The sequence below is a fragment of the Globicephala melas genome, chromosome 1 (genome assembly GCF_963455315.2).
Source record: "Globicephala melas chromosome 1, mGloMel1.2, whole genome shotgun sequence".
Lineage (NCBI taxonomy): Eukaryota > Metazoa > Chordata > Mammalia > Artiodactyla > Delphinidae > Globicephala > Globicephala melas.
In genome coordinates this window covers 161,967,513-161,981,634 of record NC_083314.1, presented here as the reverse complement: position 1 = coordinate 161,981,634, position 14,122 = coordinate 161,967,513, and positions in this window count along the sequence as shown.

The window sequence follows — 14,122 nt, the reverse complement described above, 5'->3', positions numbered from 1 at the left end:
ACCAAAACCCTGATTGGTACAGAGCTGAGAGAGGGTCAGCCTGACTGAAGCTACAACTTGAGAGGGTAAGAGAAGAAAGAAGAGGGTGGGGAGGAAGGGACTCACAGGAATTTTCCTAGGGGCTTCTATGGAAGGTTTTCTTCTCCAGTAAAAAGAGAGATGCCCAGGAGGAACATATCCCTTCCTGCTTGCTTTTGGATGTGGAGGGAGGATGCAATGCTTAGTTTAACAGCCATCCTGGGACCATGAGGGAGGAACCAAGAGACTCAGAGAAGCTGACCCAGAGTCTGACATTACTAGCTGCTCAATTAAACAATCTAGTAGCACCACCTTCCTCTAAGTTTCTTGTGATGGGAGATAAATCCCTCGTGTTCAAACCACATTCATTTGGGTACTCTGGTACCTGCTGCTGAAGGCACCATATGGGACTTGGGCAAGTTACCTAACCTCTCTGGGCCTCAGTTTCTCTTTGCAGAGTGAGGATGATCATACCTGCCGCATAGGATCGTGGTGAGTATTGAATTAGCTGATGGATATAAAGTATTTAGCGCAGTGCCTTAACTATTACTACCTGCATCAAAACCATGGAGCAGATGCATTTGTCTCGGGAGAGGGTAGAGAGAGGAGAAGGGGAATGAAGCCTAAATAAGGGGACCCAGAACTTAAGGGGAAAGAGGTAGCCAGCAAAAGAATCGGGGAATGATTAGAGAGTTAAGAGGAAAACTTGAAATTTCATTCTACCCACCATAAGTTTTTTCATCTGGAAAACTCCTACTTTTCCTTTAAAGCCCAGTTTACTTATCCCCTTCTCTGTGAAGTCTTCCTGGGCACAGCCTCACACTCTGAGTTAGTTGTCCTGATGCTCTGGCTCCCAGAGCACACCCTCCTTTTCTTGCACTTGTCATGATTTATTGTAATTTTCTGCTTTTATTGTGATTCCTGCCTCAGACTGCAAATAAACTCCCTGAGAGCAGGGGTGCCCTGACTGGAAATTTTGCTCCTAGTGTGGGGCCTCGTGGCCAGGGGTAATAATACAAGCTAACATTTAATGATTGATTACCCTGTGCCAGGCACTGTGCTAAGTGCTTTGCAAATATTTAATAATTTAATCCTCATGACAACTTTATAAGGTAGGTGCTAATATTAGTCCCATTCTTCAGATGAAGAAATGGAAGGACTAAGAGGTTAAGTAATTTACCCAAGTCATGGCTAGTCTATGGCAGAGCTGAGCTGGACGACAAACTCAGGTGGCCTGGCTCCCTAGCCTGTACTGTTAACCGTATGCCACATTGTCTCCCATATGCCATGGGCACTGATAAATGTTTGTTGATTGAAATGATAAGAAGGAGTGTTACCAAAGCCAAAGAAAGAGTTTCAGGGAGTGCATTAGTCAGCTTCAGCTCAGTCATGCTGCAGTGACAAGTAACCCCAAAATATTAACTTACAGAAAAGGGTACATGTCAGTTGCAGGTCAGCTGTGGTTTTGTTATACGTCGGGGATGGTGGCTGAGCAGTCCCTATCGAGAACAATGCTGTTCTCAGGGGAGGGACAAAAGGTATACAGCTGTGTTAGAGATGGCTTGTACTAGTGACAGCTGATAGCGTGAATATCTTCCCAAGTCCATGCTCAGTGATGTCACATCAGTAGCTTGAAATCAGTCATAGTGGGAGCATTTATACTATAGAAATTGGCAAATATTTTTTCCCCTTAGAGAGCCTGTTGTTAAACATTTACCAGCCCAGCACTAAAAAAGGACAATGATGTTGGGTCTTAAAGCTTCTGCCCAGAAATGGCACAGGTCACATGCACTCACATTCTACTTGCCAAAGCAAGTCTCATGGCCATACTGCAGGCAATGAGGACAGGAATATACTTCTCCCACTGGGAGGACCCCAGTAGAAGGAGCAGTGACTATTCATGAACAATAATATAATCTGCCTCGTGAAGGAGTCAGAATGAGGACTGAGAAAAGCTCCTTGGAACTGGCCTCAGAGAGTTTGTCCATTGCCTTTAACAAGGGAGCAGTTTCAGTTAGAGTTTGGGGTGGAGGGTAGATTGAGGTGGGGGAGGTGTGAGTCGAGATTCCACATCCTTGAGGCTGGGCAGGGAAAGGACAGAGGCAGTGGGGAGCTGATAACCTGAGGAGTAGCCAAGTGGAAGGCAAGGTGTCTTCTAGAAAGAGGCAGGCTCTTTATCAGCCTGTCATTTTTAGTATCAACCAATCTCTTTCTGCAACTATGGTTTTTCTACCTTTATGCTTCATGCCGGGGATGACACTAGGTAAGGCAAAGAATGAAAGAAAGAGTGTCATTTGAGGATGCTAAAAGTTGAGGTCCTGGCCTAAGGAAAAAGAAAAACAGAAGAAACAGAATCTGTTCCCCACTGCCAGGACCAAGCATTTTCATAAATATGGGGGACCCTGGGGGTAGGTGGTGTGGGGAGTGGCAATGATAGGATTCCCAGACAGGTACGGGAAATCCTAGAGCAGATGAGGATCTATCACTTTTCTGGGGGCAGGATTGTGGGGTGAGAGGAGGGCAAAGAAAGCATAGGATCTCAGAGTCCCACCCCTGCCCCCAATTCAGGGCAAGACCAGGGACCTGAGACACCCTCATGGGCCCCCTCCTGACCCAGTGTGCTGCAGGGCATCAGAATGTGTAGTTGCCCATTGTGGGTTGGGGAGCGGTGGGCATGGGTGACCAGTGGACTAGAAGAGGCCTTGAGGGGGTTACAAGGAGCTCGCAGTAGGGACCTCTGTGGACTGATGACTGGAAAGCAAATGGGGACAAGGACAGCCCTGCATGCCCTCTTAAGAGGAGCCTAGTGTGGTGGTGAGCTGCCGCCACTGCTATTTTAACAGGCTCACAGTCCCTTATCTAAAACCAGATGTGATTCAGAACTTGGAGTTCTTTGGGACTTTAGACAAAGGTGACACGGGGCACAGCAGTGCGTGATGTAACACTGTTAGTGTGGTCCGGGGCAGCCCCATGTAATGAAATACATTAATATTTCTTCAGTAAAATGTATGGGATGCCTAAAGATTACAGAGTCTCATATCCTTCAAACCAGACTGTCTTTCAGGTCAGATTTTGCTGTCAAGTTACTTTTGGTGCCAAATTTTCAAAGTCTTTCCTAGAGCAGTCCTGGAAGTCGGCCTGACTCCTTCCTTTCCCTCCTCCCCCTCCCCCAGATCCAAGTGGTCGGCAAGTTGCATCTGTCCTATCTCCTTAACACCTCTTGTGTCTGTCTCCTTCCTTTCATCTCTCCTTCTACCTCCTGGCTCAGGCCACCTTCCCCTCTCACCAGGATTATTGCAGCTACCCCCCTGGCTGACCTCCTACAACCTCCAGTTTCTCTCCCATATTGCCCTCAGAGGAGCTGCTCTAGAATGCAAACTTTTGGCCTGGCTGGGGTGTTCCATCAGGAGAGTGAAATGATTAATGAAAAATACCAGCAGAACTAAAGAATGTCAACTTTTCTTTAATGGCCCTGGGTATGGAAACATCTGTTTTTTGTTTTAAGTCTTTACTGAATTTGTTACAATATTGCCTCCGTTTTTTGTTTTTGGTTTTTTTGGCGGAGAGGCATGTGGGATTCCAGCTCCCCGACCAGGGATTGAACCCGAACCCCCTGCATTGGAAGGTGAAGTCTTAACCACTGGACTGCCAGGGAAGTCCCTGGAAATATCTGTTTGGAGTCCACTAAGCAGGAGACGACTTGCATGTTCCCAGACAGAGGTACAGGTAGCTCAGGACTCCCAAAGTTCCACATTAAGATGTAAGCTGCAGTTGCTGCACAGAAAGAGGGTTCTTCTAGGTGTGAGAAGCTCCCATCTCCCATTCTCAGGAGTCTGGTTCCCTCCTGGCTCCTCCTGACTGCTCAGGCAGGAGCTGGTTATGTGCCTACCTGGTATAAGCAACTGGTACAAAACACACATCTCCCACCTGCCAGACTGCACCCCTTCTTCTGTGCCCTTCTGGGTCTCCATAACCTCTCCTGACCTGGCACCACTTCCCAATCTCTGCAGCATGCTTGCTGTCCCTTTGCCACCCAAACCACAATGCTGAGATGTGGTTATCTAAAGAACTGGCTAAGCCCAAGAGACCTAAACAAGCAAAGCCTTTCAGCTCACAGTGTTTTGAGGTCACTGTGGCCAAATGCTAATTTCCATAAACGCTGCAAGCCTCCCAAGAAAAGGCTTATGTTGTTAACAGCAACAAATACATGCTTTGGGGGGAATGCTGCACATTGGACACTGCCTGTGAGGAAACCCTTGTGGAATTAGCCAGAAGTTCTATTGGAAAATGATGACACAGAGCAGAGGGCACTGGGTGAGAAGTACTCCTAGAACAACAATTATTGAGCACCTATTATTTCTGGCGGTCAGAACTCTGTGGTCCCTGTGTCAGGGGCCTCAGGTGATGGTGGACACAGACAAGAGAGCGAGCACAGGATGGTAGTACAGTGTGATAAATGAGGTGGCTTGGCTAATTTAGTCATTCATTCATCTGATGCGTACTTATTGCGCTCTCCTGATATGCTAAGGACTGGGCATTTAGTGTAGACCAGGCAGGGATTCTCACTGCCCTGCTGAAGTTTATAGTCTACCAGACATGAGAGATATACACAATGTACTAAGGAAGCATTTAGTAGAGGTGAATAAACTAATCTGGGATGGGGATGGGGGTTCTGGGATAACTTTACAAAGGACATGACTCCAGAACTGAGTCCTGAAGGATGAGCAGGAAGGAGGCAGCAAAGAAGAAGCAGGAAGGGTGTTCCAGGCAGAGGGAACTGTTTAAGCAAAGGCCTCGAAGCATGAATCAGCTTAGTGCATTTGGTAAGTGCAAGTAGTTTGGTATGACTAAAACACAGAGTTTAAACTAGAGAGGGGCAAGAGATAAGGTGAGAAGCTAGTCTGACAGGCACTATTTAATCTCAAAGGGTCCTGAGTTCTGGGTTCACTTGCTTGGACTTAGCCTGAAGATAGTAGGAGATACTGGAAGAGTTTTGAGTTGGAGTGTTTATTAGTTAGGAAACAGGCTCAGCTACTATAACAAAGACTCCAAAATAACAATGGCTTAAACAAGATAGAAGTTTGCTTGTCACTTATGTAAAAACCTGGGTAGGTAAGCCAGAGTGGGCATGGTGGCTCCACAATCCTCATGGACCCTGGCTCCTTCCCGCCCATTGCCCGGGCATCCTTTAATGTACAGCTTCCTTCTAGTGGTCCAAGAGGGCGGCTCCAGCTCCTACCATCACATCTGCATTTCAGCCAGCAGGGAAGAGTAAAGGGGCTGTGGAAGACACACCCCTTCCCTTGAAAGGCATAACCTAGAACTTTCACACATCACTGTCATTCACATTGCTCCATCCAGAATGTAGTCACATGGCCACCACTGGCAGCCAGGGTGCTGGGAAACATAGTTTTTATTCTGGACAGACATGTGCTTATCTAAAATGTAGAGGCTCTGTTACTAAAGGAAGGATGGATGCTGGGGAAAAACTAGCTGTCTTCAACAGGGAGTGTTAATCCTATTTGCCATTTGGAAAGGTGTCTCATGGGTGGAGAATGGACTAGATGGTAAGAGGTCAGAGCCAAGTGTATAATCCAAATGGTAGCTACTGAGGCTTGAACCAAGGCAGACATCTGGGGTGTGGGAGGTGGACAAAAAAGGCCTAGGGGATATTTGGAAGTTGAATGGACAGGATCTGGTGACCAGCTGACTATACTTTTAATTTACTGTACTTAAGATAGTACTGTGCCTAGCACAGTGCCTGGCACACAGTAAGTGCTTATGAGTGAATGAATATATGAGGTGAAAGGGGAGTGAATGAGTGAGTGAATGAATGAGGTGAAATAGGAGGAGTCAAGAACAACAGTAATAATAATGGCTTCAGGAACTAGTTTGAGGAATATCAATACTTAAAGGTAAATATCAAACAGTTTAAAAAATAACATACCAGTTGTAATCTGTCACTCCCCCTTTCCTGATGGGCACTCCGCCCCCCCACCGTGATGTCTCCAGCTGGCTCCAAAACTTTCAGTCATTTTTAGTTTTTAGTGCAGTTTCTCTCTCTCTCTCTTTTTTCCCTCTTTTTTTTGGCCGCCCCTCATGGCATGCGGGATCCCAGTCCTCCAACCAGGGATCGAACCCGCGCCCCCTGCAGTGGAAGCGTGCAGTCCTAACCACTGGAGCGCCAGGGAATTTCCTAGTTTTTAGTGTAGTCTCTTGTTTGGGGGCATTAACTTGGTTTTTCCTTTTTCAAAGGTCAATCTCTGTTGGATTCAAAGTCGCAGCAGGCAGGACTGGTGGCGGGAGAGGAGATGGGCGTGCTGTGTTCTCTCTTCCTCCCTGCCCTCCGGTGGAGGAACAAGAAGGAAAAAAAGACTTGTTTCCTTTGGTGCCCCCAGCTGGCCCTGGCTGACCCCTCCGTGACTGCTTATAGCCAAGCCATGCTGCTAAAGGGCTCTGTGTCAAACAGCTTTCTCTGCCGGCAGCCTCGGGCTCCCGCCTCACGGCTCACCTCGTAGCCCCCGCCGGCCTGCTGCCCGCGGAGCTTCTACCCTCTGCAGCCCCAATCCCGGGGCCCGTGGACATGCGCAGAATCAGTCTTTCTTCCTCTTCTTGCCCAGTTGCCACCCGGTCACCTCCTTGGCCTTGTCTCTCCAGTGCCCTTTCCCTTATCTCGGTAGCACCAGGGCGGGTCGGCAGGTGCGGGGCTGAGCTGACAACTACGGGGAATGAGCGGTGAGACGCCCTCTGGTGGCACTCCGAAACGGATGAATAATTCCCTTGGCTCTGTTCTCATTATCTACCACTGTGTAATAAAGCACCCCAAACTTCACGGCATAAGCAATCAGCCCTTGATCATGCTCATGGATTCTGTGGGTCAGGAATTTAACAGGGCACCTGGGGTGCGGGGGGAAATGCTTGGGCTCTGCTTGCTATAGGCAGCCTCCAAGATGATTCCCAATGACCCCTGCCTCTGGGTCCGCAGACCCTTGTGTAGTCCCCTCCCACTTTGCATCAGGTTGGTCTGTGTGCCCAATAGCATATGGCAGAAGTGATATATGTCACTTTGGAATCTAGGTTATAAAAGATACTGTGGTTTCTGCCTCTCTCTCTTTTAAATTAATTAATTAAATTTATTTTTTATTTTTAGCCGCGTTGGGTCTTCGTTGCTGTGCGCCGGCTTTCTCTAGTTGCGTCGAGCGGGGGCTACTCTTCGTTGCGGTGCGCGGACTTCTCATTGCGGTGGCTTCTCTTGTTGCGGAGCACAGGCTCCAGGTGCACAGGCTTCAGTAGCTGTGGCTTGCCGGCTCTAGAGCTCAGGATCAATAGTTGTGCCACATGGGCTTAGTTGCTCCGCGGCATGTGGAATCTTCCCGGACCAGGGCTCGAACCCGTGTCCCCCGCATTGGCAGGCAGATTCTTAACCACTGCGTCACCGCCAGGGAAGTCTCTCCCTCTCTCCCTCTCTCCCTCTCTCCCTCTCTCCCTCTCTCCCTCCCCCCTCTCTCTCCCTCCCTCCTCCCCTCCCTCCTCCCCTCCCTCCCTCCCTTTCTCTCTCTTTTTAAAAAATTTTGATTGACCTTTTCCCAGATTTAAAAATCTCAAGTAAAAATCATACTATTTCCCCCAATGAATTATAATACAGAGCATTTCCCAGCACATCCCAATAAGGCCAACAGAAATTACTTTGAACTTGGCACACTTTTCTCCCTGGGGAAACCTGGTAATAGTGTTGAAAACACTCTGAGGCTCGGCCTCTCTTTTGGATCACTCACTCTGGGGGAAGCCAGCTGCCACGTTATGACGACACTCATATATGGAGAGGCCCATCTGGAGAGGAACTGAGGCCTCCGGCTAGCCCCAGAGAAAGACTTAGATGACTGCAGTCCTAGGCAGACCGCTTGACTGCAACTTCATGAGAGACCCTGAGTCAGAGCCGCCCAGAGGGGCTGCTCTCGGATTCCTAACTGTCAGAAACTGTGTGAGATGATAAATGTTTGTTGTTTTAAGCTGTTACACTTTGGGGGTAATTTGTTATACAGTGATAGATAACTAATACATTGCTCCATGATGTCTGGGCCCTTAGCTGGGAAGACTCAAATAGCTGTGGGCTGGAATCACGTGAAGGCTGCTTCATTCACGGGCTGGTGCCTGAGCTGGGATGACTTGAAGGCTCAGCTGGCATTGTCACCTGGAGGGCCGACCTGTGGTCTGTCCAAATGGCTTGGCTTCTCACAACAAAGTAGCTGGGCTCCGAGAGGGAATGTCTCAGGAGGGAGAGTCTACAGAGTGAGCTTTCCAAGAGACTATGGAAGAAGTTGCAAGGTTCTTTTTGGCCTCGTCTCAGAAGTCACATGGGTCACCTTCTGCTGCATTCTGTTGTTACAAGTGAGTCACCAAGACCAGCCCACATTCAAGGGGAGGGGATGTGGCTGGCCCTCCTGATGGAGGAGTGATCAGATTACACTGCAGAAGACCAAGTGGGACAACGGATACTATGGTGGCCATAGTTGGACATAGCAGCCGGAGAGGAAACAATCCATCGATCCCTGCTCTGCCCCTCAGGGAGAGAGAGACACAGCCTGTGTCCTGTGAATAGTGCTGGCTCTGCTTAAAAGGCGCTTCCTACCGAGCCCTGAGGGGAGCCAGCAATCCTCTGAGCTTGGAAGGTGGAGTACTTCCAGCCTTTTGTTCTCATCTCTGGATTCTGGTGTTAATTCTATCTTTCTGGATAAACAGAGAAGGTCCCACCTGGCACCTTGTCCCACCAAGTTGCACTACCCTTTCTTTGCCAGCCACTGCAATTAGCATTTTTTAAAAAAATATTCATTTATTTGTTTATTTGGCTGCACAGGGTCTTAGTTGCGGCATGCAGGATCTTTTTTTTTTACTTGAGTCATGTGGGATCTAGTTCCTTGACCAGGGATCGAACCCCGGCCTGCTGCATTGGGAGCATGGAGTCTTAGCCCCTGGACCACCAGGGAAGTCCCTGCACTTAGCATTTTGCCTCAGTCTACCCCACACTCATCCTACTAGCTATGACCGCATTTTACAGAGGAGGGATTCATCTGGCCAAGGTCATGTAGCTGGAGGGTGGTAGAGCAGGGACTCAGTACCCTGACCCCTAAGTCCCTGCTCTAGGGACCCTGGGATTCCAAAAAGCTTACTGGGTGTTGGAGCCTTAGCCCTGGTCTCCTCAGGGCCCTGCCAAGGATGAGGCAGGTGTGCGCAGTGTGAGACGGAAGGGTTGCCGGGAGGTGTTCAGAGAGACTTGGCTTCAAACCCCTGCCTGAGGGTGGGGGCTAGTTGTCAGGTGCACTGTTTGGATGAAAAGGGAGGAAAAGAGAGAAGGAGAATCGGCTTTTACTTTCTTCTTGGGCCTGTCCTCAGCCAGTGAGCTTTTTAGTGGCCAGAGGTGACAGCCCTGGCCTAAGACCCCTCTGTGTTTGTTGGACAAGAAGCCCCTCTCTGTCCTGGAACCTCTGGGTGGAGATCCTTCTGAGCTCATGGGGCCTGTGGATTCTGGGTCTTGGAGTGATTTCTGGCCTCGGTGAACAGGTCTCCCGCCAGTGTCCAGCCTGCCCTACCCCGCCACTTTGCTCCCTGCCGACCCCTACTTCCCATTATGCCCCACTTCCAAGTCCCCGGATGTGACAGTTCCCCGCACTTACTGCCTGCCAGGCACTGAGCTCATGTTGGGGACCCAAAGATAAATGAGATACAGCTTCTGTCCTTGGGCAGGTCAGAGTCCAGTAGAAGGAGAAACATGCAGAGTTAACTGGCAGATGTCAGGTGTCAACTGAAAAACAAAGCACACCCTAAAAATTGAGAATTATGTTTTATTCAGTGGACATACTGAGGATTAAAGCACAGGAGACAGCCTCTCAGACAGCCCTGAGGGACTGTTTTGAAGAGGTAAGGGAGGAGACAAGATATATAGGAGTTTTGAAAAAAAAAAAACCCAGGTAGTCAGAATGTCAAAAGATTACTATTCTTTTTTTTTTTTTTTTTAATATCTATTTATTTATTTGGCCGTGCCGGGTCTTAGTTGCAGCATGCGGGATCTAGTTACCTGACCGGGGATCGAACCCCGGCACGCTGCATTGGGAGCATGGAGTCTTAGCCCCTGGACCACCAGGGAAGTCCCAAGATTACTGTTAATTAAAGAAAAACCAGACATCTCAAGTTAATGAATTTAACACTTTTCTCTGCATGGGAAGAGGCAAGAGTCTGGGCTTATTGGCATCATCCTCGTGATATGCCTCTTAGCTATCTAGGGCCAGGATCCTGCTTTTCTCCATCCTGAATCCCCTCAGGGTACGTGGTTGGGGCAGTTGTAGTGGCCGATGGCTTGATGGCCACAACATCCTTTGTTTATTGGAATGGCAGGTGACATTCTTTGTCCACACAGTTTGCAGGGCACACTGAAAAAGGGTAAGACTCATACCGAGGTGAGAGTGCTTCACTCAGCAATAAAAAGGAACGAAATATTGATACACACAACAGGGATGCGTCGCACAATCATGTGGAACACAAGAAGCCAGACACAGAGTACAGACTGCCCGATTCCATGTCATGAAGTTCTAGACCAGACACAACTGTGGATTATGTGTTGATAGAAATAAGATCAGCAGTTGCTTGCGAGGAGGGGGGATCGACTGGGAAGAGGCATGGGGCGATGGCTGTTCTGAGGAATGTTCTGAGGACGAGGAATGAGGGTGAGGGGCAGTGTGCGGTGATGGAAATGTTTTACACCTTGATAGGAGTGTGAGTTTCATGAGAATATTCGATTGCTAAAACTGATCAAACCTAAGACCTGTGAGTTTCATTATATGGAAATTATACCTGTGAGGAGCAGCCTTCAAAATAGCTCCCAGTGACCCCCACCTTGGGTATGCACACAACCTGCCACATTGTAGCAGGTTGGTCTGTGTGGCGAATAGAATATGGCAGAAATGATGGCGTGCCACTTTTGAGATTAGATTACAAAGTATGCTAAGATTCTGTTTGGGGCTCTGTCCCTATAATCACTTCATCTGCCAAGTGTTGAGCTTCCCTGTGGAGAAATGCACAAGGCAAGGAACCAGAGCTTCCTGGCTCTGTGAGTGGATCTTTCAGCCTTGGTTAAAGCCTTCAGATATCCGCAGCCTTGGCTGACCACAAACTCATGAAAGACCCTGAGCCAGGCCACCTAGCTAGGCTGCCTCCTGATTCCTGACCCTCAGAAGCTGTGTGAAATAATAAATGCTTGTTGTTTGAAACCATTATGTTTTGGGAGTTTTTTGTTTTGCAGCTGTAAATGACAAATACGATATTTTGATACACTAAGCGTGGGGAAAACATCTTCTAAGGGCGCCTGACCCAGATGGCTTTCCCAGAGACCTTCAAGTGCTTGCTGTGACTCAGACTTCTGGGCTCCATCTCCACGATGGGGAAATGAGAGGGCTGAGCTCTGTCTAGACGTCAGGAACTGGCGTCTCCGAAATAGCCACAGCCTCCACCCATGCCCACAGCAGGAGCCAGCTGCACACAGCGCCCAGGCCCACACATGCAGAGCAGAGAGGACTCCAGAAATGCTCCCCCCACCCCGCCGATGTGCACCTACCTGCAGGAATCCACTCGGGGCTCAGAAGCTAATAACAGCTACAATTTTTAGAACACTTCCTATGTGTCAGGTGATGTGCAAAGCATTTTGTGTGCATCTTTTAACTTACTCTTCCCAACAACCATCTGAAGAAGATATTACTAAACCTATTTACAGTGGAGAAAACGTCATATTGTCAGGGTCATAGAGCTACTAGGGTGTGGCAGCTTTAGATTTAACTCCAGATCTGTCTAGTTCCCAAACTGGGAGGCGGGAAAGCAGCAGCCCCCGACCTGAAAATACTTTTCTCATCTATTGCCTGTAAGAACAAGCCGCACATTCTTCCATCAGACAAAAGGGCACAATCTCAACCCAGATTCCCCAGGGCAATGATGTCAAGAGACTGCGGAGGATATCTGAGTCACCAAGAGTCTCAGAGGTCATGGGAGTCACAGAGGAGGGAATGGAGACCCAGAGAGGAAAGTGACTTTTCCAAGGGCTCCTGCCCAGTGCTCTTTTTTTAAAAAAAATAAATTTATTTTATTTATTTATTTTGGCTGCGATGGGTCTTTGTTGCTGCCCTCAGGCTTTCTCTAGTTGTGGCGAGCGGGAGCTAGTCTTCGTTGCGGTGCCCGGGCTTCTCACTGAGGTGGCTTCTCTTGTTGTGGAGCATGGGCTCTAGGCGCGTGGGCTTCAGTAGTTGTAGCACGTGGGCTCAGTAGTTGTGGCACACAGGCCCTAGAGCACAGGCTCAGTAGTTGTGGTGCACAGGCTTAGTCGCTCTGCGGCATGTGGGATCTTCCCGGACCAGGGCTTGAACCCGTGTCCCCTGCATTGGCAGGCAGATTCTTAACCACTGCACCACCAGGGAAACCCGCTGCCCAGTGCTCTTTGCACCAAACTGCCCTGTCCCTGCCACACAGGAGGGGAATGGTTGCCACATGGGGGAAGCACATTGGGGTAAAGGGTAGCTTTGGGGTGGGGGAAGGAGAGAAAAAGAGAAGCCAAGGTAACAACAACAAAATGGAGATGTCATAATTTTGTCTTGGGTCATCCCCACCGTGGCTAGGGTCTACATTAACCAGCATCACAGATGGACTCATTGAAAGCCTAGGCAGCCCCTGAGGACATCACAGAAAAGCTCCAAGAACAGGGCCTGGCCCGTGGCAGCACCTGATGAAAAGCACTGCGCCATCATTTGCTGTGACCCTGAGTCGCCTCATTCACTCATTCAATAAATATTTATCGACTATCTGCTTTGGGCTAAGTTCTGTTTTAGGAGCTTGGGATATTTCAGTGAACACGAGATCCTTGCCATTATGAAGCTTGAAGTACACAGATTTAATATATAAATTCTAAAGTATATTCTAGAAAGTGAAAGGTGTGTAAAAGAAGAAAAAGTAAGGAGGGGTAAGAGGACCAAGAGTGACAACAGTGTGTGTGGAGGGGGTGGGGTGAAATCTTTAAAAGGGTGATCAGGGAGGCCTCCTTGAGAAGGCTTCATCTGAACTTTCAAAAACGTGAAGGGGGTGAGGGTGTGCCACACCCAGAGTGGACCATCTGGATATCGGGAGGAAACGCGTTCCAGGCGGAATACACCCTGATGTATTTGGAGTGAAGGGGAATCATGTCTGCAACTTAAGACAGTTCCAAGAAAATAAATTATATGGATAGATAGAAATAGATATATAATATGTATGTGTGTATTTACATATGTAAATATAGTTGTATTTAGAGAAAAAGAATGATAAAGCAGTGTTAAAATGTTAACATTTGGGGAATCTGGGTGAAGAGGATATACAATTTTTAGAAATTTTCTGTATGAAATTCCAAAATAAAATATTTTTTTAAAAAGATTTATATTATTTAAAGAGGAAAAAAAAAGCATTCCAGGCAGAGGGAGCAGCTTGTGCAAAGATCCTTAGATGAGGGCTTCCCTGGTGGCGCAGTGGTTGAGAGTCCGCCTGCTGATGCAGGGGACGTGGGTTCGTGCCCCGGTCCAGGAAGATCCCACATGCCGCGGAGCGGCTGGGCCCGTGGGCCATGGCTGCTGAGCCTGCGCGTCCGGAGCCTGTGCTGCGCAACGGGAGAGGCCACAACAGTGAGAGGCCCGTGTACAGCAAGAAAACAAACAAACAAACAAACAAACAAACAAACAAGACCCTTAGATGAGAGGGTGCCCGGTTTGTGAAGGAGACACTCAGGGCACTGGCAAAGGAGATACAGATGGAACCCAGCTTATGATGGTTCGACTTACAGTTTTTCAACTTTACGGTGGTGTGAAAGCGATACACATTCAGTAGCAACGGTACTTTGAATTTTGATCTTTTCCCAGGCTCTCAATGTGCGGTACAATACTCTCTTGTGATGCTGGGCAGTGGCAGCTGCAGCTCCAGGTCAGCCACGTGGTCCCCAGGGTAAACCATACATACACTTACAGCCATTCTGTACCCACACAATCATTCTGTTTTTCACTGTCAGTACAGTGTTCAATAAATTGCATGAGGTATTCAACACTTG